General features: G+C 41.7%; 1 protein-coding gene across 4 annotated transcripts in view; it reads left to right on the forward strand.

Moving 5' to 3' along the window:
- Positions 1-8,883: 8,883 nt before the first annotated feature.
- The window catches only part of MEF2A (myocyte enhancer factor 2A), a 211,813-nt gene continuing 198,724 nt past the window's right edge, over positions 8,884-21,972 (forward strand). For 2 of the 4 annotated variants that reach the window (XM_049906146.1, XM_049906143.1), the window contains exon 1: positions 9,242-9,423. The gene's annotated coding sequence lies outside the window, so the exon portion shown is untranslated. Of the gene's footprint in view, positions 9,221-9,241; positions 9,424-21,972 lie in introns of those variants that run through there. The other 2 variants (XM_049906144.1, XM_049906145.1) reach the window with 2 other exon arrangements.

Below are 21,972 nucleotides of genomic sequence, written 5' to 3' on the forward strand. Positions count from 1 at the left end.
TACTCTCCAGATTCACTCATACTATGAGGTGCTTCGAAGATTCATCATCGTTCTTTATCGTTGCATAGTATTCCATTCTGTGTACGTACCATTGTTTGTTTATCCATTCCTCTGTTGATGGGCATCTAGGTTTTTCCATCTTTTTGCTACTGTGAACAATGATGCGATGAAAATGGGTGTGCATATGTCTATTTGTGTGAAGGCTCTTATTTCTCTAGGATATATTCCTAGGAGTGGAATTGCTGGATCATATGGGATTTCTACTTCTAGCTTTTTAAGCAAGCACCGTATCAGTTTCCAAAATGGTTGTACCATTTTGCATTCCCATCAGCAGTGCATAAGAGTTCCAATCTCCCCAAAGCCTCTCCAACATTTCTTATTTTCTGTTTTTTTAATTCTTGCCAGTAATGCTGGGGTGACATGGTATCTCATTGTGGTTTTCATTTGCATTTCTCTTATGGCCAGTGATCTCAAACATTTCCTCATGTGTTTGTTGGCCACTTGAATGTCTTCTTTGGTAAAGTGTCAACAGACACTTCCCATTTTTTAAATTGGACTATTTGCCTTTTTTGTTGTATAAGTGTTGGATTTTCCTGTAGATTTGAAAGGTTAGAACTTTGTTGAATTTGTCATAGCCAAAAATTTTTCCCCAGTCTGTAGGTTCTCTTTTTACTCTTTTGGTGAAGTCTTTTGATGAGCATAAGAGTTTAATTTTTAGAAGATTCCAGCTATCTAGCTTATCTTCTGGAGTTTGTGTGTTGTTAATTATGGTTTGTATCTTGTTAATGCTGTATATTAGGGCCTCTAGCATTGATCCTGTTTTTCTTCTGCAATCTTTATAGTTTTCAGTTTTATATTTAGGTCTTTGAGCCATTTTGAATTAGTATTTGTATATGGTGTGAGGTGTGGGTCCTGTTTGATTTTTTTTTTTTCAGGTGGACATCCAGTTGTGTAAGCACTATTTGTTAAAAAGACTGTCTTTTCCCCATTCAGTGGACTTTGGGCCCCTGTGAAAAATCAGGAGACCTTAGGTGGATGGAGTTACTTCTGGGTTTTCAGTTCTGGTCTGTTGGTCAATGTCTCTGTGATTGTACCAGTACCAGGCTGTTTTAACTACTGTAGTTGTATAGTAGGTTCTGAGGTCTGGTAGTGTGAGTCCTGCTACTTTATTCTTTTTCTTCAATAGTGCTTTACTTTCCGGGGCCTCTTCCCTTTCCATATAAAGTTATTGATTAGTTTTTCCATCTCTTTAAAGAATACTGTTGGTATTTGGATTGGGATTGCATTGTATTTGTAGATTGCTTTGGGTAGAATGGACATTTTCACAAAGTCGAGTCTACCTATCCACGAGCATGGTATGTTTTTCCAGTTATGTAGATCTCTTTTGGTTTCTTGCAATAGTCTTTTGTAGTTTTCTTTGTATAGGTCTTCTACATCCCTGATTAGATTATTCCTAAGTATTTTATTTTTTTAGGGGCTATTATAAATGATTATATGATATTGTTTTCCTGATTTCCTTTTTGTCATTCTCTTTATTGGTGTATAGGAATCCAACTGATTTTTGTATACACATCTTATATCCTGCCACTTTGCTGAATCTTTCTATTAGTTCCAGTAGTTTTCTAGTGGAGTCTTTTGGGTTTTCTGTGTATAATACAATATCATCTGCAAATAAGGACAGTTTTACCTCTTCATTACCAATTTGGATGCCCTTTATTTCTTTTTCTTGCCTTTTCGCTCTAGCTAGGGTTTCCAGCACAATGTTAAATAGAAGTGGTAATAAAGGGCATCTTTGTCTTGTTCATGCTCTCAAAGGGAGTGTTTTCAGCCTCTCTCCATTAAGAATGATGTTGGCTATTAGTTTTGTATATCAAACCAACCCATTGCTGTCAAGTCAATTCTGACTCTTAGAGACCCTATAGGACAGAGTAGAACTGCCCTGTACAGTTTCCAAGGAGCACCTAGTGAATTCAAACTGCTGACCTTTTGGTTAGCAGCTGTAGCACTTAACCACTATGCCATCAGGTTTTCTTGGTTTTGTATAAATGCCCTTTATTATGTTGAGGAGTTTCTCTTCTATTCCTATTTTATTGAGAGTTTTTATCAGGAATGGGTGTTGGACTTTGTCAAATGCTTTTTATGAGTTGACTAAGATGATCAGATGATTATTTTCTTTTATCTATGTGGTGGATTGCATTGATTGGTTTTCTAATGTTGAATCATCTTTGCACACCTGATATGAATCCCACTTGATTGTGGTATATTATTATTTTTTTATACGGTGCCGAATTCTATTGGCTAGAATTTGTTGAGAATTTTTGCGTCTGTATTCATCAGAGATATCGGTCTGTAATTTTCTTTTTTTTTGTGGTGTTTTTGCTGTACCAGTTATATTAATAACTGGTGGTTATTATATGACCATGTTTCTGGCTGGGTAGTTTAATAAATTCTAGAATAGTAAAATATTTTATTACCTAAAATTTTTTTTTATCTTGAAATAATTTTATACCTAGAAAAAGGTGCCAAAATAGTAAGGAAAATTCACCTAGCTTCCTCTAATGTTATCTTTCATAGGATAGTATAATTATCAAAACCAGAAAACTAACATTGATACAACATTGTAAACTGCAGACTTCATTCAAATTTCACAAGTTTTATCAGATTCCAATCCAGGGCCAGGATCCAATCAAGGATCCCATTTTGCATTTAGTTGTTAAGTGTCTTCAGTTGCCTCTAATCTGTGACATTTCCCTCAGTCTTTCCCTTGTCTTTTACAGTCTTGAGACTTTTGATGAGTACAGGTCAGTTATTTACTGTTTTTTTTTAGGTCAGTTATTTTTTGGAATGTTTCTCAATTTGGGTTTGTCTGATGTTTTCTTGTGATTAGACTCAGGTTATACAATTTTAGCAAGAATTACCACAGAAGGGATGTGCCCTTCTCAGTGCATTGTATCACGGGTACTTTATTGTTTGTGATGTTAACCTATTCACTTGGGTAAGGTGGTATTGCTGGGTTTCTCTACTATAAAGTAACTATTTTTCTCTTTGTATTAAATGTTTTGTAGAAAGCTATTCAAAAATTAAAAAAAAAATTTTTTTTTATTGTGCTTTAAGTGAAAATTTACAAATCAAGTCAGTCTCTCACACAAAGTTTTATATATGCCTTGCTATATACTCCTAGTTGCACTTGCCCTAATGAATAGCACACTCCTTCTCTCCACCCTGTATTCCCATATCCATTCAGCCAGCTTCTGTCCCCCTCTGCCTTCTCATCCCCCTTTCAGACAGGAGCTGCCCACATGAGCCAAGAAGCTCACTCCTCACCAGTATCATTTTCTATCTTATAGTCCAGTCCAATCCCTGTCTGAAGAGTTGGCTTTGGGAATGGCTCCAATCTTGGACTAACAGAAGGTCTGGGGACCATGACTTCCGGGGTCCTTCTAGTCTCAGTCAGACCAGTAAGTCTGGTCTTTTTACAAGAATTTGAGGCCTGCATCCCACTGCTCTCCTGATCCATCACAGATTCTCTGTTGTGTTCCCTGTCAGGGCAGTCATCAGTTGTAGCCAGGCACCATTTAGTTCTTCTGGTCTCAGGCTGACGTAGTCTCTGATTTATGTGGCCCTGTCTCTTGGGCTTATAATTACCTTGTGTCTTTGGTGTTCTTCATTCTCTTTTGCTTCAGGTGGGTTGAGACCAACTGATGCATCTTAGATGGCCACTTGCTAGCATTTAAGACCCCGGATGCCACTGTAGGGAACTATTTTGATGCTATACAAATATCTTGTTTCTCATCATTCTTCTAACTGCCACTTTTAGCATCTATAGGTAGTTCTTGCAACAGTTATTAACTTTGGCTTTTGCCTGATGTTTTTGTATTGCTCTCATTATTTCTATATTTATTAATTGAAGTTCTTCTATAAGGAAGAGTTATTCTTTCTTCCCCATTTATTCAGTTATTTATTTACATCAGTATGGATTCAGAGATATTTATTTTATTCTCTGGGTTATAGTTAAATAGTGTCATTATTTATTTATTTTTTCTCTAATTGTTCCAACTTTGGCCATTGGTAGCTCTTTCAGGCTGGCTTTTGTGTCCTTTTGACATACACCCATCATGTTTTAAGGACTGCCACCAAAGGTTTGTCTTGTATTTCCACTACCCCAGTCCCAGAGTCAACCACTTTCCAAGGATTCCTAGTTTCTTTTATAGGAAAATGACATTTAGCTCTGGGTGTTTATCATAACACTTTCAATAGAAAAGGAGTGCATAAAAGTCCTTTCTCTTGAATACTCACGTTTGGGATTTCTAACTCTAAAGAATTTGCCGTGCACAGTTAAAGATGGTTATGTTTTTATCTTTAAGTTTAATTTAAAGTGAGTAATTTTGATTTTCTGAAATATTTACAAGTCATTAGATCTCACATCAGATTTATTAACTTCACAAGTAAGATTTAGTTTAGTTTTTTTTTTTTTTCAGTGCTCATGTGGTATTTCACAAGACACTAGTCCTTAAACAAAGTTAAATTGGGAGAATGTGTTAATCTTGGGTGATACATTTAAAACCTTCAATTTTAATTATTTATTCTTTTACGAGATTGAGACATCATTCAAAATTTTATTGAGACACTTTGCCTGGTTCACACCATATTTAATAAGTATCAAGTTTATGTACATGTTAGGGACACAAGACTGAACGTGGCATGGTCCCTGTCCTTAAGCAGCTCACAAATTAAAACTCCATCAAGAATCTTTTTACCCCAATCACTTATTTGTTCTAGTTTTCCCTGGCTCAGAAAAATTCATTTTTCCCTCTACAAATTTATTCTTTTTTACAACCTCTGCTCCCTCTCATCATCATTTTTCTGCTCCATTAAACTAATTCATTTCTGTTTTCTCAAGGCCATATCCCTCAACTTCAAAATTCTCCTTAAATTTCTTCTCCTCCAAGAAGCCCTCCCTCAATTACCATGTCTCATCTAGTTGTATCTTTCTCCAACCCCACAGAGCTAAGGGTGTATTGTCTCACCCATTAACCCGTTGCCGCCGAGTCAATTTGGACTCATAGTGACCCTGTACGACAGAGTAGAACTGCCCCGTAGAGTTTCCAAGGAGTGCCTGGTGGATTCCAACTGCTGACCTTCTGGTTAGCAGCTGTAGCACTTAACTACTACGCCACCAATGTTTCTATATTGTCCCACAGGCATCTCAAATTTAACACAGAACAGAATACATCATACTCCCCTCCACCCAGCTCTCTCAATCTGATTTTCCTCTAGTATCCCCACTTAAATGATGTTGCTATTATCCACCCAGGAGCCCAACCAGAAGCCTGGGGGCTAACTGAGACACACTACCTTCCCTAAACCCAGAATCAATGGTCAGCAAGTGGGTCAATTCTCCCTTCTAAACATCTCTGTGTTCTGCCCCTGCTCTCTCCTCACCATCATGCAACTGTCTTCTTCTACGTTCTCTTTGTTCTTTATCTCAGTTACCGTCTGTCTTAAATGGGTGCCCTGAAAGGCAAAGCCTAAAATAAGGATTTTGATGAAGGTAGGTTATTTGCGAAGTAATCCCAGGAAGTACTGTAAGGGAATATGGAAATGAGAGAGAGAAACAAGAGAGCCAATAAAGAGTGTGTGTATGAGTGGATCACCACTCTGGGCAACTGGGGCTCAATGCACTGGGAACGCCCTGACAGATTTTGTGGAACGCGCCTCATAATGTCTTTCTGAGGTGAGAGGAAAGCTGGAGTATTTATCTACCAATCCAAACCCTCTCCTGCCGTCAGAGCACGCTTTCAAACAGGGAGGTCCACAGGGAGCCATCAGCCTGTGTGAGAACTGTCTGCATCAGATCTCTATGGGTGTGGGTGAGGCTTCACCATTTGTTCTTCCTAACTGGTTGTCCTGCCTCCATTCTCGCACCTCTCCAACACCCATTTATTGCTCCCTAACTGATCCTTCCAAAACTCCAAACAGATCAAGCTCTTCTCCTGCATAAAATCTGTCAGTGGCTCCCCATTGCTTTCAGAATAAAATCCAAAAGACTGCACATCTCCCTCACAGCTTCTCTCCTAGCCTCATCTCTTACCACTTCCCAGCCCTCAGTTTAGGCTTTAGGCATACTACACTGTGCTTTCTCTCCTGAGCCACACTCAAGTGGTCCCTGCACATGCCAGTCCCTCTGCCTAAAGGTCACTCAAAAATATTTAACATTTATTTGATCATCTACTTGGTGGTGTAGTGGTTAAGAGCTACATCTGCTAACCAAAAGGTCTACTGTTCGAATCCACCAGGTGCTCCTTGGAAACTATGGGGCAGCTCTACTCTGTCCTATAGTGTCGATATGTGTCGAAATCAACTCGATGGCAACGGGTTTTGGTTTGAAATGGCAGGCACTGTGCTAGACACTGCAGATACAATATAGAATAAATCATGGAGCTCACTCTTTAAAGGCGTGGGAGACAGACAATTCAACAAAAACATTATATTACAGAGGGGCTCTCAGAGAACATGATGCCTAAGTGGAGACTTGATGGATATATAGGGGTTTACCCTGCAGAGAAGAGGAAACAACCTGGTGCCTACAGAGAAAACTTTGGATTCTTGGATGGGGACAGGCTGCAAGAGGTGAGGGATAGGCTTGCCAGGTGGTCTTACTCTTCAGATTAAGATATAATGAGGGGCCCCTTTTTCATCCTTCTATGTGGCTCTCAAGATTCACCGTAGGCATCACCTCCTCTAAGGAACCTTTCTTAATTCTGTCCTCTCCTTAGATGCTCTTGTAATGCCTTGGAAATCCCTCTCTTGGTGATTATCAAGTTGGATTGTGTTTTAAAATATATCCTCCTTCACGACCTGCCAAACGTTTGAATGCAGAGCCTGCTCTTCCTTGTCTTTATATGCCAGTGCCCAGTATGATGCTGAGCCCCTTCAAATCAGACACACCTGGACAAGTGAGTGCCTTTAAAGAGGCCAGAGTGGGAGGACCGACAGATGCTGCTCCTCAGAAGTTACCTCCAAGCCAACAGTACATATAAACACTTGCACCTGGTCTATGCCAACCTGAGCACAGGAAGCCACTGGAAACCCTGAACCTCAGATACCTATTTTTGAGACCTGAACAGTGGCTCTGATGATTTCCTAAAATCAGTTACTTTAACTGCAGATAACGGTGACATGCTCTGCTAATGTATTTTTATAATAGGTTTGCTAAAGAATTATTAAACCAACACACTTTCTCTTCCTCTTTTTCTTTCCTTTATTTTTTGCCAAGACTGGGCAGGTGGTGGTGGGGAGGCGGGGGGAGAGATGCTTTCTAAGGTGATGCAAGTGCTCTTTTCATTTTTTCTTTGCCTGGACTCAGGGCCAAGTTCTCTGCCACCTTTCTGGGGTGACTGACATTTCAGTGGGTAGGGGTGGCAGTCTGGGCTGAGTCTTCTGAGTCTGGGAAGAGTCAGCTTCAGGAAGGGTGGGAGATGGGGTGAGGAGAGTGGGGAAACCACTTTGGAGCAGTCTGTTCTCATCGTCCCTCTGCTCCTCCCAGGGTGAAGGAGAGGTGGTGAGGAGGGAGCCATTGATCACTGTCTCCCCCCCCTCAAACATCTTCCTATTTTCCTGGAGCAGAACAGTCAAATCCAGCCAGCTTTGCAGTTCCTGGTAGGTTAAAAGGCATGCATTTCCACATGACTTGCTGATTTACACCAAATTTTAACTTGTTTTAAAAACCTTCCAGCAATCCCTGATGCTGGCTCCCCTGAACACTGACGCTGTGGGGCTCTGAGCAGAGCTCGGGGTCTGTCTCCGTGTCTGCTGTTTATGAGCTGCCTTAACGTTGGGTTCTCCCCAGTATACTGCCTGGTCCTTGAGGGAGGGAGCCAGTGAACTTCCAGCTTCCTTTGTAACTTCCCAGTTCCTCTGCCTACAGCCCCCGCACATTGGCCCCCCACCCCAACCACTTTATTTTAAAGTGCTGGGGTGGGATTGAATTTCACACTTACAAATGACAACAACCATTTGGCTTTGAGTCCATTGGATAGGCGTCTCTGGGTGCAGACGCAGGCAGTGTGGCCGTGAGAAACTCTCCATAGGCAAATGGTCTTCAGGACGTGAGAACCAGCAATGGGTCACCTCCTAATGGCCTCTATGACAAAACCAGTAAACCCACATAACATGACTGCTGTCCCCAGCACATCTCCTTTACACCTCTCTCAGAAAAAGCAGTATGCAGAGTAGTTAGGAGTTCAAGTGTTCAGCGCCGCCTTAGTTCTGTGACCCCCACAAGCCACTTTAGCTCTCAGCTTTCGTTTCCTCATCTGTAAAATGGGAATAGAAAATGAACCTATGTCATGGTGATGTTGTAAGGAATATATGAGCTGTAATATGCAAAAGTGCCGCACCTAGTTCAGAAATCAAGGTATGGCAGGTATTCGAATGCAAAGATAAGGACGCTGCTTCTCTCCAGGGCGTGCGGGGGTCTCATTGTGCTTGCTCACCGAGGGTGATTTAGAGGCGCCCCGTGCAAGCACAGGTGCGGCCCCGGGCACAATGACAGCGTGACGCCGGCCTGGCAAGCCGAGGTCTGGGGAGGCCCAACGCGCCCGGGCGACGGGAACGGTGGGGGCCGCAGGAGGCGGCAGGGGCTGTCCGGGCCGCCTCGGGGCACACCGCTCGGCCCCGCCCCGGAGCCCCGCCCCCGTGTCGCCCGCGGCCGCCGGCCACGCGCGGCGATTTGCCACGCGCCGCGTCACCAGCGCCGGCCCTGGCTCCGGCACCGAGGGCTGGTCGGGGACGCGGTGGCGGGGAGGCGGGGGCGCGGGCGCGACGCCGCCGTGCCGCCCCGCCCCGCCCTAGGAGGCGCCCGGGACCTCATCAAGTGACCAATATCCCTTCCAGGAGAACTCGGTCCTCCACCGGGAAGGCAGCTCCTGCCCTGGGGCTCCGGCGCCAAACCGCCGTCATCTCCTTCCTGTGCCGGGTGATCCGTCTCCTCACCCACCCGGAAAAACATAGTCCGCCCCTCGCGTCCTTGTGGAATAGCGCTCGGCTACAAAGAGTGCGACTCTCTTTGCCTGCACCCTTGTCTTTCCGATTCCAAGTACTCTAGGGCTCATCAAGAGGATAGATCAGTCCTGAAAAGAAACCTTAAGGGAGCAGCCGGAGAGAGAAGTTAAGGGAAGGGCGGGACAGGCCGGACTGGCGGAGGGACACGGAGCACGACGTACGTAGTGCGCACGCGCGCGGCAGCAACGAGTTCCGGTCTGGCCGGGGCCTGTCTCCTAAAAATAGCCCCGGTGTGGGGATCCGTGCGCGGATGTCCCGGCGAGTCCCGGGCTGAAGGAGGCGGCTCCGGGCGGCGCGCAGCGCTGGTGGCGGCCAGGGGTGCGGCAAGTGTGCGCCCGTGCGCTGCGCCGCGGACACACGGTGAGGGCCGCGGGCTGCGGAGCCCTGTCCGCGGGGTTGGCAGTGTTGGAGGGGGCGGTGTCTCGGCGAGGGGGCCGGGTAAGGGCTTGGGGGGGGGTGCCAGGGCGAGGGGCGGCGCGGCCGGCGAGGGGCGCCCGCGGGGCTCCGGGGACAGCAGGATTTGGCCGTGCCCGGCGCGGAGGGGACCGGGGTCGCGGGCGGGCGGCGGCTGGGCGGCGGGGTGCGGGGAGACGGCGAGGAACGGCCGGGTTGGGGTGGGCGCCGAGGGGCGCGGCGCCCGGGGAGGTGGGGGCGGGGTGCCCCGAGGGCGGGCCGGGGTTTGACGGGGCGAAGCGCGCTCGGGCGCTGCTCTGGTTGCCCTCGCGGCCGGCGGCGAGGAGCCTCTGTTGCGCGCACAGCGCCTTGGTCTGGGGGGCGGTGGTGGACGTCGCCTCGGTGAAAGTTGAAGGAGTTCTCGGAGGGCTCCGGACCCCGGGACCCTCTCAGCCCGCGTTCCTTCCCGTTGCCCTCTGCGGCCGGGGTCTCCTCGAACCGAGCGACCCTGAGTGCGGTGCGTTCTGCCCGGTTGTCGGACTGGGAGAAGTTTGTCCACTTGGGCTTTGGGAGAAGCTGGGTCTAACGGGAGCGACCTTTAGTGCCTTAGCTCTCCGTGTGCGTACGTACGTGTATCGGGCGCGTCAGTGGCGGGTCGGTGTGGGGCGGCGGGCCGGGGAGGGGACCCCGGGCAGAGGACACCTGCGGTGCGGAGGCCACACCGCGCGCGGAGACGTCGCGGGGACCGCTGGCTGTTCCCTGACATCCGACTGGCTCCCAGCACGCAGGGAAGGTTTTGTGCCATAGAAACTTGTGCCTGTTGGTTCGCTTTCCTCTGCGTCTGGACAGGAAGGTTAAAGTAGGTGAGGTCGAGCGAACAAGTTTAGAAAAGGTTGAGTATTTCTGAATTAGAAAAAAAAATTCTTTTTTTCGTGAAAGTATAACTATGGAATTGTTCCTCAGACTTGATTCTTGAGATAGGTATGGAGACTTCTGCCGTGGTCCGCTCACTAGAGAGCCCTGTGTACATTCAGGAATAGCAACATCGTGTTAATCGCATTTTCGTTTACAGCGAAATTGGGATTCAATAATGTGTTGTTAGAAAGGCCTAATGTGATGTTAACGATAGTATATGTATTTTTTAAGTAATTATTGTCTACAAATTTCCAAGTGTTTAACACAGGGTTTTTCCCCGTATCTTGTATCGTGTATTACTACATGAAGGGAAGGTTCTCTAAGGCTGTAATTAGGTGTACATTACCCAAGAGTGTGGTACTTTCTTTTTAAGAATCCAGCTGTGTTGTTTTGGCAACTCCTAAGTATTCCAGTTGTCAGCTTTAAAATCTATGTTACCTTGGCAGAACTTGAACAGTCTGTGGAAAAGGTAAACAAAATAGTTTTTTTTTTTTTTTTTTGGAAAACATACAAAAATGGCACTATGAATTTAGGAAGTAAGGATAAAAGTTAACTATATTGTGGTATATGGCTTTTTGTATGTGTATGTGTAATTTTTTTTTTTGGTATGTTTTTGGAGTACCCAGTCTTGACTTCTCTTTCTTTTACTGTAAGTGGCAACTTTTGTTTTAGGGAAAGAATCAAAAGTGTTTTTACTAAAGTGGATGCCTTTGTATTAGACTTTATATCAAATGTCATGAACACGTGTCTATATGTCATATAAAACGTTAAGATTAGCATTTGTTTTGTATGCTAGCGGTTTAGTTGACTCTAGAATCACGTTTATTTTAATTCTCAGTGAGCGTTGTTGCAAAAAGTTGTGATAATAGTGCTATAATAATGAAAATATTCTGAAGAGCTAAAACTAGTGATTTGAAAATTTGTAAACTTTGACATTAGATTGACAGGTTTTTTGGATAATGCCTTCCCTAGAAAGATGTTTATTAAAGCAGTCGATGATTGTGTAGTAGTAGCAATCTCTCTAAATACAATTATTTGCTTACCTATTTCTTTTAATTCATAATATAGTCATATACAAAAAAAATGGTTTTATGCAGACTGGACAGTGGTGTTAAAATTGCATTTAATTCTTTAAGTTGTTAGGCGCTGTCAAGTCAGTTCTGACTTACAGCGACCCTTCGTACAGTAGAGCATGTTTGAGCCCATTGTTGCAGCCACTGTGTCAGTCGATCTCGTTGAGAGTCTTCCTCTTTTTTGCTGACCCTCTACCAAGCATCACGTTCTTCTCCAGGGACAGGTCCTTCCTGATAACGTATCCAAAGTGTGTAAGACATACTCTCACTGTCCTCCCTTCTAAGGAGCGTTCTGGCTGTACTTCTTCCAAGACAGTTTTTTTTTCAAAAGATAGATTGCCAGGTCCTTTTTCATAGTCTGTCTTAGTCTGGAAGCTCTGCTGAAACCTGCCTATCATGGATGACCCTGCTGGTATTTGAAATACCAATGGCACGTCTTCCAGCATCACAGCAACACGCAAGCCACCGCAGTACAACAAACTGACGAGTGGTTCCCAGCAAACGTCTCTGTAAACTATTGGGGGAAGTGAGTGGTGGGGTGTGTTCAGTGGAAGAATAGATTATTGGGGCTCATAAATAATAGTTGTTGTGTTACTGTGTTGAATTGTGTTTTGAGAATAATTTCCTTCTGTATTCTGAGAGTTTTTATGTTACCATATTGAGTATGTGTGACAAAGGTTATTTTTTGTAAATGCAGTTTGAAGTAATGTCTTAAAGAAGTTGAGTTGTTTTGAGAGGCGATGTTATGTTTTTCAAAGCAATTTCATTTTAGCTTTGTGTTTTCCATTTAGGATGCAGTGCAGATTAATATTAATTTCACTGTCACTCAGTTAATACCTGTGTCTCCTATTGTTTGGTTACCAAAGAGAGAGAGCTATTGAACTGTATTCTGAAGGTGGTTAATTATAAAAATGTTTTTTAGAACATGATTTTGCAGTTTGAAATAGTTCAATGAAATCTTTTTAATAGATTTGTGTTCTAATTTAGGAGGAAGACATAAGCAAATTTGTTACTGGGAAGTGGCATGCTTGGCAGTAAGGTTTTGGAAAGCCACCTTCCGCCTCCCTCTCCACCCACGTTGCTGCTTTTAGGTGATTAGTGAGAGGAATTTAGTGTACCATACAAGGATGATAGTTGTGGATTTTCTCGGGCATTTCTAATTTCAAGTATTCTGACCTGCCGCCATTTTTTGGTATTATAAGATATATCAATGGTACATACGAATGTTCTTCTTTTCTCAGTGATCTGGCAGTAAGAATGCTTTTTGGGTTGAAATGGTTAGTATTGCCTTTTTCTAAATTAAAAAGATAATTTGTGAACATTTTTAGAGGTGTGCTCTCTCAATGTTTAATAAGAGAAGTGTAAATATGGAAAATTAAATTCATCTTTTAGCTAGATAACTTCTTGCAGGACAGTGCTTTAACACATTGTGCTGAATTACAAACCCTCATAAAGGAAAGCTGCTTGGCTTTGTGGTTAGACAGATCTTGGTTCAGATCCCAGCTTCACCATTGACAAAATTATGAGACGTCTTCTGTAGAATGGGAAGGAATTATAACTATACCTGCCCCATTGAGTTGTTAGGATTAAATGAGATAATGAGTGTGAAAGTTCTGGCCTGACGCTTAGTGTACTAAATGCAAATTGTCTGATTTCCCTTTATCCTTGCCTTTATTCATCTCTTTTTTCTTATGGAGATCATACACATAACCTGCTCAATACCTGTACTTGTAGTGTTTATGATTGAAAAGGACTTAATATAATGTACAGATATAGGAGAATGCTCGTTTACTTGTTTTTAATATCCCAGTGTCTTAAATTCATTGTTAGAATTACACATAAGAAATTTAGTTGACTATACAAGATTGATTTTTGATCCACAATCAGTTTGCTTCTAACTTCCATAATGTCCCCAAATGAGATTAAAAAAATTATAGTTAAATATAAATATTTTCCCTGCTCTTCAGTGAAATATGTGTTTTAAGAATTGTCTGTTGTCCTCAAGATACAATGTTTTTAAAAAACTGAAATTCCAAAGATATTTTTATAACCCACTTGGAATGAGTATATTTTAAAAACAATTTTCATGTAAAAGGTAATTTATTATTATTTTATACTTCATTTTACTTGGTTTGTGAAAACAAATGGTTTTGTGCTCTTTTTCTGTGTACGTTAAAGTAAACTGAACCCTATGTCCAGTTTATTATTCTCGTCTATAAGAAAGAATGTGTGTTGGCACTTAATAAAGTTTATATTTTAAAATATAGTTGTTTTGGCATTTACTGAATTTAGTAAATCATATTTGTATTTACTGAATTTGATACTGAATTAACATCAAATTATTGTCTTAGTAATCACTCAAGACAGTCACACAAGGTGAAATCATAAGCATATGAGTTAAAAAAAAAAAAAAAAAGAATTTCTGAAGTGAAATACCAGATATTTGAACGTTGGTGTATGACGACTGGTAATTTATTTCGTCAGTGTAATAAGTGATGAGCCTTTATAACTGGTTATTTTTGTGACCAGCAGCATGCATAAGCAGGTTGGCTCAGAGTGGTTTGAGGTCTGATTTGTGTCTCTTGGAACAAAGGGTTGCTACTTGTTTAACCTAGTAAGATAACTTGTGACTTTTGGCTTATTAAGACAAACTGCTCTTGCTTCGGACTAATAATGAATTTGCCAGTCTCACCTCCAATCTTCAGCCCCAGTAGTCCTTCTTCTATGTAGAGACTGTAATTACTAACATTCTGATCTAAATATCATTCATTTAAAAAGAAAAACAAAATTTTGAAGGCATGTAAGATGAAGTAGGGAGACATTAATAAAAGGGATAAGATATTGGCCTCTAAAATCAGACTGTCTGCGTTAGAATACCCACTCTAACACTTCATATTCTTTTTTTTTTTACAGATACCTTTTTATTTAAATCGTACTTCAGACGAAGGTTTACAGAACAAACTAGCTTCTCATTAAACAGTTAGTACACATGTTGTTTATGACATAGGTTAACAACCCCACAACATGTCAGCACTCTCCTTTCTCGACCTTGGGTTCCCTATTACCAGCTTTCCTGTTGCCTCCCGCCTCCTAGTTCTTGCCCCTGGGCTGCTGTGCCCCTTTAGTCTTGTTTTGTTTTATGGGCCTAATCTTTGGCTGAAGAATGAACCTCAGGAATGACTTCACTACTGAGCTGAAAGGGTGCCCGGTGGCAGTACTCTCAGGGTTTCTCCAGTCTCTGTCAAGCTAGTAAGTCTGGTGTTTTTTTATGAGTTAGAATTTTGTTCTACATTTTTCTCCAGCTCTGTCGGGAACCCTCTATTGTAACACTTTATATTCTTTGACAAGTTCTCAGTCTTCTTGAGGCTCAGTGTATAAAATAGTGACTATAACAATATGTGTACTGTAAAGCCTTTAGTGTAATGCCTGGTGCATAGTTAGCATGCAGTAATTTTTTCCCTCTACTGTTACTATCGTTAAGCAGCCTTGATGGCACACAAAACAAGAGACAAAATAAATGGGACCTCATAAAAATTAAAAAACTTTTGTTCATTGAAAGATTTTACCAAAAAAGTGAAAAGACAAACTACCAACTGGGAGAATGTGTTTGGAAACCGCATATCTGAAAAGAATCTAATAACCAAAATACATATAAAACTTTGATGACAACAAAAAGACAACCTGGTCATAAAATGGGCAAAAGACTTGAATAGACATTTCACCAAAAAGGATGTTCAAATGGCCAACCAAGCACATGAAAAGATGCTCAGTGCCGCTAGCCATTAGAGAAGTGCAAATCAAAACCACAATGAGATACCATTTCACTCCCACTAGGGTGGTTAAGATTAAAAAAACAGAAAGTAATAAATGTTGGTGAGGATATTGGGAAATTAGAACCCTTATCTGACGGCTAAGATTTAAAAAAACCAGAAAGTAACAAACGTTGGTGAGGATGTGGGGAAATTGGAACTCTTATCCATTGCTGGAGGGAATGCAATATTTTGTAGCCATTGTGGAAAACAGTGGTGGTTCCTCACACAACTAAAAAATAGAGCTACCATAAAAAAACCAAAAAACCAAACCCAGTGCCGTCAAGTCGATTCCGACTCATAGCGACAGAGTAGAACTGCCCCATAGAGTTTCCAAGGAGCGCCTGGTGGATTCAAACTGCCGACCCTTTGGTTAGCAGCTGCAGCACTTAACCACTACGCCACCAGGGTTTCCTAGAGCTACCATAAAAAAAAAAAAAAAAAAATACAACCCAGCAATTCCACTCCTAGGTATGTATTCAAAAGACTTGAAAGCAGAGACTCAAAAAGAGACTTGTACAGCAGTGTTCATAGCAGCACTATTCACAGTAGCCAAGAGGTGGAAACAACCTAACTGCCCATCAACGAGTAGAGTAGATAAACAAAACGTGGTACATACATACAATGAAATATTACTCAGCCAGTGGGAGAAATGAAATCTTGAGGCATGTTACAATATAGATGGAGCTGGAAGACATGCTGAGGGAAATAAACCAATCACAAAAGGACAGACATTTTATATAAGATCTCACTTATATAAAAAGACAAAAAGGCAGATGTATAGAGACCAAAGTTCATTAGTGGTTACCAGGGACAGGAAGAAGGGGAAAAAGGGTTAATGGTGATGGAAAAATCACATTAAGCATAGCGTTGCTTCAGTAAGTTGTACGCTTGTAAAAAATGGAAATGTCAAAAGTTATGTGATATAACAATCACCAAAAAAAAAAAAAAAAAGCTGCCTAAGCTGCTTACGTACAACCAGATACCTCATGGATGGGATTTGGTTCCTTGGTTTGGAGGTTTAGGGTCATGGTTTCATGGGACATCTCAGTTAATTGGAAACCCTGGTGGCGTAGTGGTTAAGTGCCACGGCTGCTAAGCAAAGGGTCAGCAGTTTGAATTGAATCCGCCAGGCGCTCCTTGGAAACTCTGTGGGGCAGTTCTACTCTGTCCTATAGGGTCACTATGAGTTGGAATCGACTGGATGGCACTGGGGTTGCTCAGTTAATTGGCCTTGTAACAGTTTGGTACTTTTTTTCTACCTCCTAGTTTGATGTGTAGTGCCTAGGGTCTTAAAAGCTTACAAGCAGCCATCTGAGGCGCAATTGGCCTCTCTTCATCTGGAGCAACAGAGGAGGAAGAGTCAGGAATAGGAGGAGGATATGGAATGTGTGGCTAATTGCCTCCATGAACAGCTGCCTTCTTTGCCATACGGCCAGAACTGGTTGGTGCCTGGCTACCATTACTGAACATTTTGATCAAAGAGTCTATAGAAGAATCCTGACCAAAAAGGGGAAAATGTAGAACAGAATTTCAAATTCTCATGGGCTCTGAGACTTACTAGAGCTGTGGAGGGTGGATGAACTCTGGAAACTATTGCCCTGATGTAATTCTTTGATCCTTAAAACAGAAATATCCCTTGAAGTCACCTCAAAACTGAGCAATAGTTTAGCTGATAAAACTAGCTAAAAAGCTAGTGAAACTAACTTTTTCAACTAGTAAAAAAGGTCTGCCGTGAGCACTCTGCTATTTTAAGAACTATCTGTGTGGGAACAAATGGACAACAACTTGAAAGATTAGATATGAACCTTAGGGGGCAGTGAGTTGATGTTTATGAGAGAGAAACAGCTCAGAAAAGGAGGGTGAGAACTTGAAGTTGAGAATGGCTGGTGGGTTTGAACTGCTGACTTCAGTTAGCAGTCAAGTGCAAGCATCTTAACCACTGCACCACAAGGGTTCTTTTTCCCCCCTAAATTTTAGTTATTGTTGTCATTGAGAATATACATAGCAAAACATATACCAGTTCAGCCATTTCTATGTGTACAATTGAGTGACATTGATTAGCTAATCCATAAAGATTGAAAACCCACCAAAGCCACTGCTGTTGAGTCGATTTTGACTCTTAGTGACCCTATAGTGCAGAGTAGAATGGCTGCATAGGATTTCCAAGGCCGTAAATCTTTATGGAAGCAGACTGCCACATCTTTCTCCTGCAAAGTGGCTGGTAGGTTTGAACCACTGACCTTTTGGTTGGCTGTTGATCACTTAACTATTGTTCTGCCAGGGCCTTTCTGTAAAGATTGCAGCCAGGGAAACCCCATAGGGCAGTTCTACTCTGTCATATAGGGCCACTATGAGTCAGAATCGACTTGGCGGCAGTGGGTTTGGTTTTTTGGTATTAGTATCATTACTACTACTGGTATTACTATTATTAGGCATGGCTCACTTCAGAATATGATTCCATCCTATCTTTCCAGGCTCATTGTCAGCCACTATCCTTCAATCTCTATGCCAGTCAAGGCCAGCTGTGTGCTGTTCCCTGAACACGCCACGTATTTTCATGCTGATGACTCCTACTTTTATTTCTCTAGTCCAGAATTCTCCACTTGGAAACCTAGTTGAGATCTCAAACATAGTATTAGCCATATGGCTAAAGTAGAGCTTTTGATTCCAGCCTCCAGCCTTGGTGTTTATGCTGGCTCTCCCCATCTCAGTAAATGGCAGCACTCAAGCCCAAAACTTAAGATACCATCCTCGATTCTTTCCTTTTCTCTCAAATCCAGTCCATCCACAAATCGCGGTGTACCTTCAGAATTTATGTTGCGTCAACCCACTGCTCTCAGTCTTCACTGCTGCCTCTTTATTGCATGCCGTCACTATCTCTTGCATGGATTACTGCATCATTGCAGTAGTAATTCCTAACTGGGCTGCTTTTTTTTTTTTTTTGTCACAATTTCTTCATACAGCAGCGCTAGGGAACATTTTAAGAGCTTCAATCAGATTGTGTCATTTCTCTGCTTAAAATCTTCCAATGACTTCTCATTTCTCTGGAAATAAAACTCATACTCGTTTCCATGGCCTGGCTTCTTGTCTTCATTGATTAGATGCCAGCCACAAGGGCCTCTTCTCTGCTACTTAGACTTTCTGAGCCTTTTTGTTCTTTAGGGCCCTTTGTAGTTTTTGTACCACCTGCTGAAATGCTCTTCATGTGGCTGGCTCTTTCTAACCTTTAAGAACTTGTCCCAGATCTTACTTCCTCACTCAAAGACCTTCACTAACCATATTAATTTAATGTTGGATTCCTCCATACACTCTCTCTCTCATTTATTTCAAGACAGTTGTAATTACTCAGATTGTTTATTTATTTGCTTATTTATTAGGGGCTTCAGTACCTGAATGTAAACTCTGTGAAGGCAGAGACCTTGTCTCTCTTGTTCACAGCTGTATCCTCACGCCTTAGCACTTGGAAGACAGTATATTTGAATGAATTCTTCTGTGTCTTTGTTCATATTTTTGCCGCTGCCTGGAGTACTCACTTGTTCAAATACCTATTGAACTTATTCTTTAAAGTCTAGCTCAAATGTGATCTCATCTGTGACATAATTTTAATCTCTCCACAGTTTTTTCTTTTGGCTTTTTGTGCTCCCAAAGCCTTGATAAGTGCACTGTTTGTAAATTCCATTTTAGAGTATTAAACCCATTGCCGTCAAGTCGATTCCGACTCATAGCGACCCTGTAGGGCAGTGTAGAACTGCCCCATAGAGTTTCCAAGGAGCACCTGCTGGAATCAAACTGCTGACCCTCTGGTTAGCAGCCCTAACACTTAACCACTATGCCACATTACAGTATTTTAAGTATTGTAATTGATATTTTCTGCTAGGATGAGTCCCTAGGTTGAAGAGTGTCTTACTCTTTCTTTATGCACAATATCTATCATAGTACCTGGTGAGTGCTCAGTAAATGTTGCGTTGAATAGTTTTCCTAGTCAACCAAAATGACCAGTCACAGACCGGTTTTTCCAGTTCAGATTTTAAAAATTATAAGGGCATAATCCATATTATAAAATCCTAATTTGTGTGTTTTCTATATATACAAACATTTTACTGTCAGTATTCTGGGTCAGGGCAGGAATTCCAGAGCTGTAGAGCACACATGGCATTTCCTGAGATTCCATGGTCATTGAGTAGCCATCTTGACTGAGGGCTGTATTTCCAGTTTGAAATGCACTGTTGTTAGGTGCCATTGAGTTGGTTCTGACTCATAGTGACCCTGTGTACAACAGAACCAAACGCTGCCTGGTCCTGCGCCATCCTCACACTTGTTGCTGTGTTCGATCCCATTGTTGTAGCCACTGTGTCCATCTTGTTGAGGGTGTTCCTCTTTTTTTCTGACCCTCTACCAAGCATGGTATCTTTCTCTAGGGACTGGTCCCTCCTGATAACATGTCCAAAGTACATGGGACAACGTTTTGCCATCCTTGCTTCTAAGGAGTATTCCAGCAAAACTTCTTCCAGGACAGATTTGTTTGTTCTTCTGGCAGTTGATGGTATATTCAGTACCCTTAAGCAACACCATAGTTCAAAGGCATCAGTTCTTCTTTGGTTTTCCTCACGCACTGTCTTGCTTTCACATGCGTATGAGGCGGAATGCGTATCCCTGTAAAAGGGGTTAGAAATTGTATCTAGTTACCGGTTGCTTTTTACTAACCAGCATACCCCCACTCTCTCCTTCCAGCTTATCCAGCTACTTCCACATGTTGTTTCAGAAAGGCTCCAAGTAGGGGGGAAAACCCTGTGCAGTGAGCACAGCATACATGAAATGCACTATTAATTCAGCTGTATTGCTGACATGGATTTATCAAAGAGCTTTTGTGTCCAACCTTAGGAACCTGACCACCATTTGTAATAGTGGAAATCAATCCAAATTTGGAACAACTGACTGACAGATGGGCTTTGGGAACATACCCCATTTACGAGTTGGTGACTACTTTAGCACAATATTTATTTTGATACTGATAACCTTTTTCTTAATGGTGTTAAGCCTAATTTAATGACATGGGTTTTGAAAGGAAAGGGAGAGAAGAATTCTGGGAGATAAGGTTTATTTTTCAGAAATGGTTCATTTTCTCCAAGGTAAAGCTTTTGTAGTGGCAGTAGTTTTTTATGTTAAATTTTTTATGTCAAAAAAATTTAAACTTGGAAAAGAGTTACAGAAATAGTACGTGAACTTCCATATACCTGTCACTTAGATTCACCAGTTGTTAACATTTTGCCGCATTTACTTTATCATTCTTTCCGTACTTGCACAGTGGCCACAAAGTCTGGAAACAGATATTATTTTATTTATTTACAGTTCGGAGTTCCTTGATTACATCATGTTGAGTATGCCAGAGATGCAAGTTTATTCAGTTAAAAACAGACACATGTCACCTGAGGCAGAATATTACAGATGCACGTACAAGGAGAGAGAGAAAACCTATGCTGATGGGTTATGTGCGTTGCACTTTTGCACAGCCCAGTGAACTATACATCGCTAATGAGGAAATCACGTTATATGTAATGTCCTTGAACATATATAATAATGTATCCATTATCGATGCATTCCTCCTCGCCTTCCCCCACTTTTTTCCTCCTCTTCGCTGTCTGTTTTCTCTTTTTTCTTTGTATTGTTACTGTTATTAGCACTGAAGCATTTGAGATTAGATTGCACACATAATGACTTTTTACTCCTAAATACGTCAGTTGACATCTCCTAAGAAAAAGGACGTAGTCTTACATGACCACAGTGTGATGGATTCAAGAAATTCAACATCGATACTATTTAATATACATCTCATGTGAAAAATTAGATAATACCATTTAATAATATTTTTTTCTATTCAGATATCATATGTTGTATTTTAGTTGCCATTGTCTTTTTAGTCTTCTTTAGTCCTTCAACCTTTCTTTGTTTTTCCTGACATTAAAGTTTTGGAGAGTACAGGCCCTTTGTTTTGTAGGATGTCTGTTAGTCTGGGTTTGCCATACTTCTTCCTTGTGATTCAATTTGAGTGATGCATTTTTGGCAGGAATACCACTTAAGTGATGGTGTGTCCACACTATCACATCGGGAGGTGATATCGTGTCAGCTTGACCCATAGGTAATGTGTACTTGGATCACTTCTTTAAGGTTTTGCCTCCTGTTTTCTCCATTATAAAAAGTATTATTGTCTCCTTTGTTGTTGTTTAGTGATGTGGCGAGACACTTTGAGACTGTGTAACTATTCCATCCTCCCTAGAATGTTCCCATAAGGATTTTAGCATTCATTGATGATTCTTGCTTGAATCAGTTACTACACAATGGTTGCAAGATGGAGCTTTTCTAACGATCATTCCTTTTACATTTACTAGTTGGCATTCTTTTGTAAAGAAGTTTTTTCTTTCCATTTACTTATTTAATATCAATATGAATTCATGAATTTTTTAATTAAAAAGTTGTAATCCAGGACCTGCCACTAATGTAGTTTGATGATCCAAATTAACTCAAGATTTGGTCAGTGGGAGCTCCTTCAACTTGACTCCTTGGTGGTCTTGACATGGTTTTTGAAGAACTTCTTTACCTTCTGGAACAATAAGATAGTCCAGGCTCATTTTACGATTTTCCTTCTGCTGTCCTGGAGTCAGCCATTTCTTCAAGGAGTCCTGGTTTCTTTTATTGGGTAATGTTATTTAGAAAACAAG

Source organism: Elephas maximus, chromosome 13, assembly GCF_024166365.1.
Source record: "Elephas maximus indicus isolate mEleMax1 chromosome 13, mEleMax1 primary haplotype, whole genome shotgun sequence".
NCBI lineage: Eukaryota > Metazoa > Chordata > Mammalia > Proboscidea > Elephantidae > Elephas > Elephas maximus.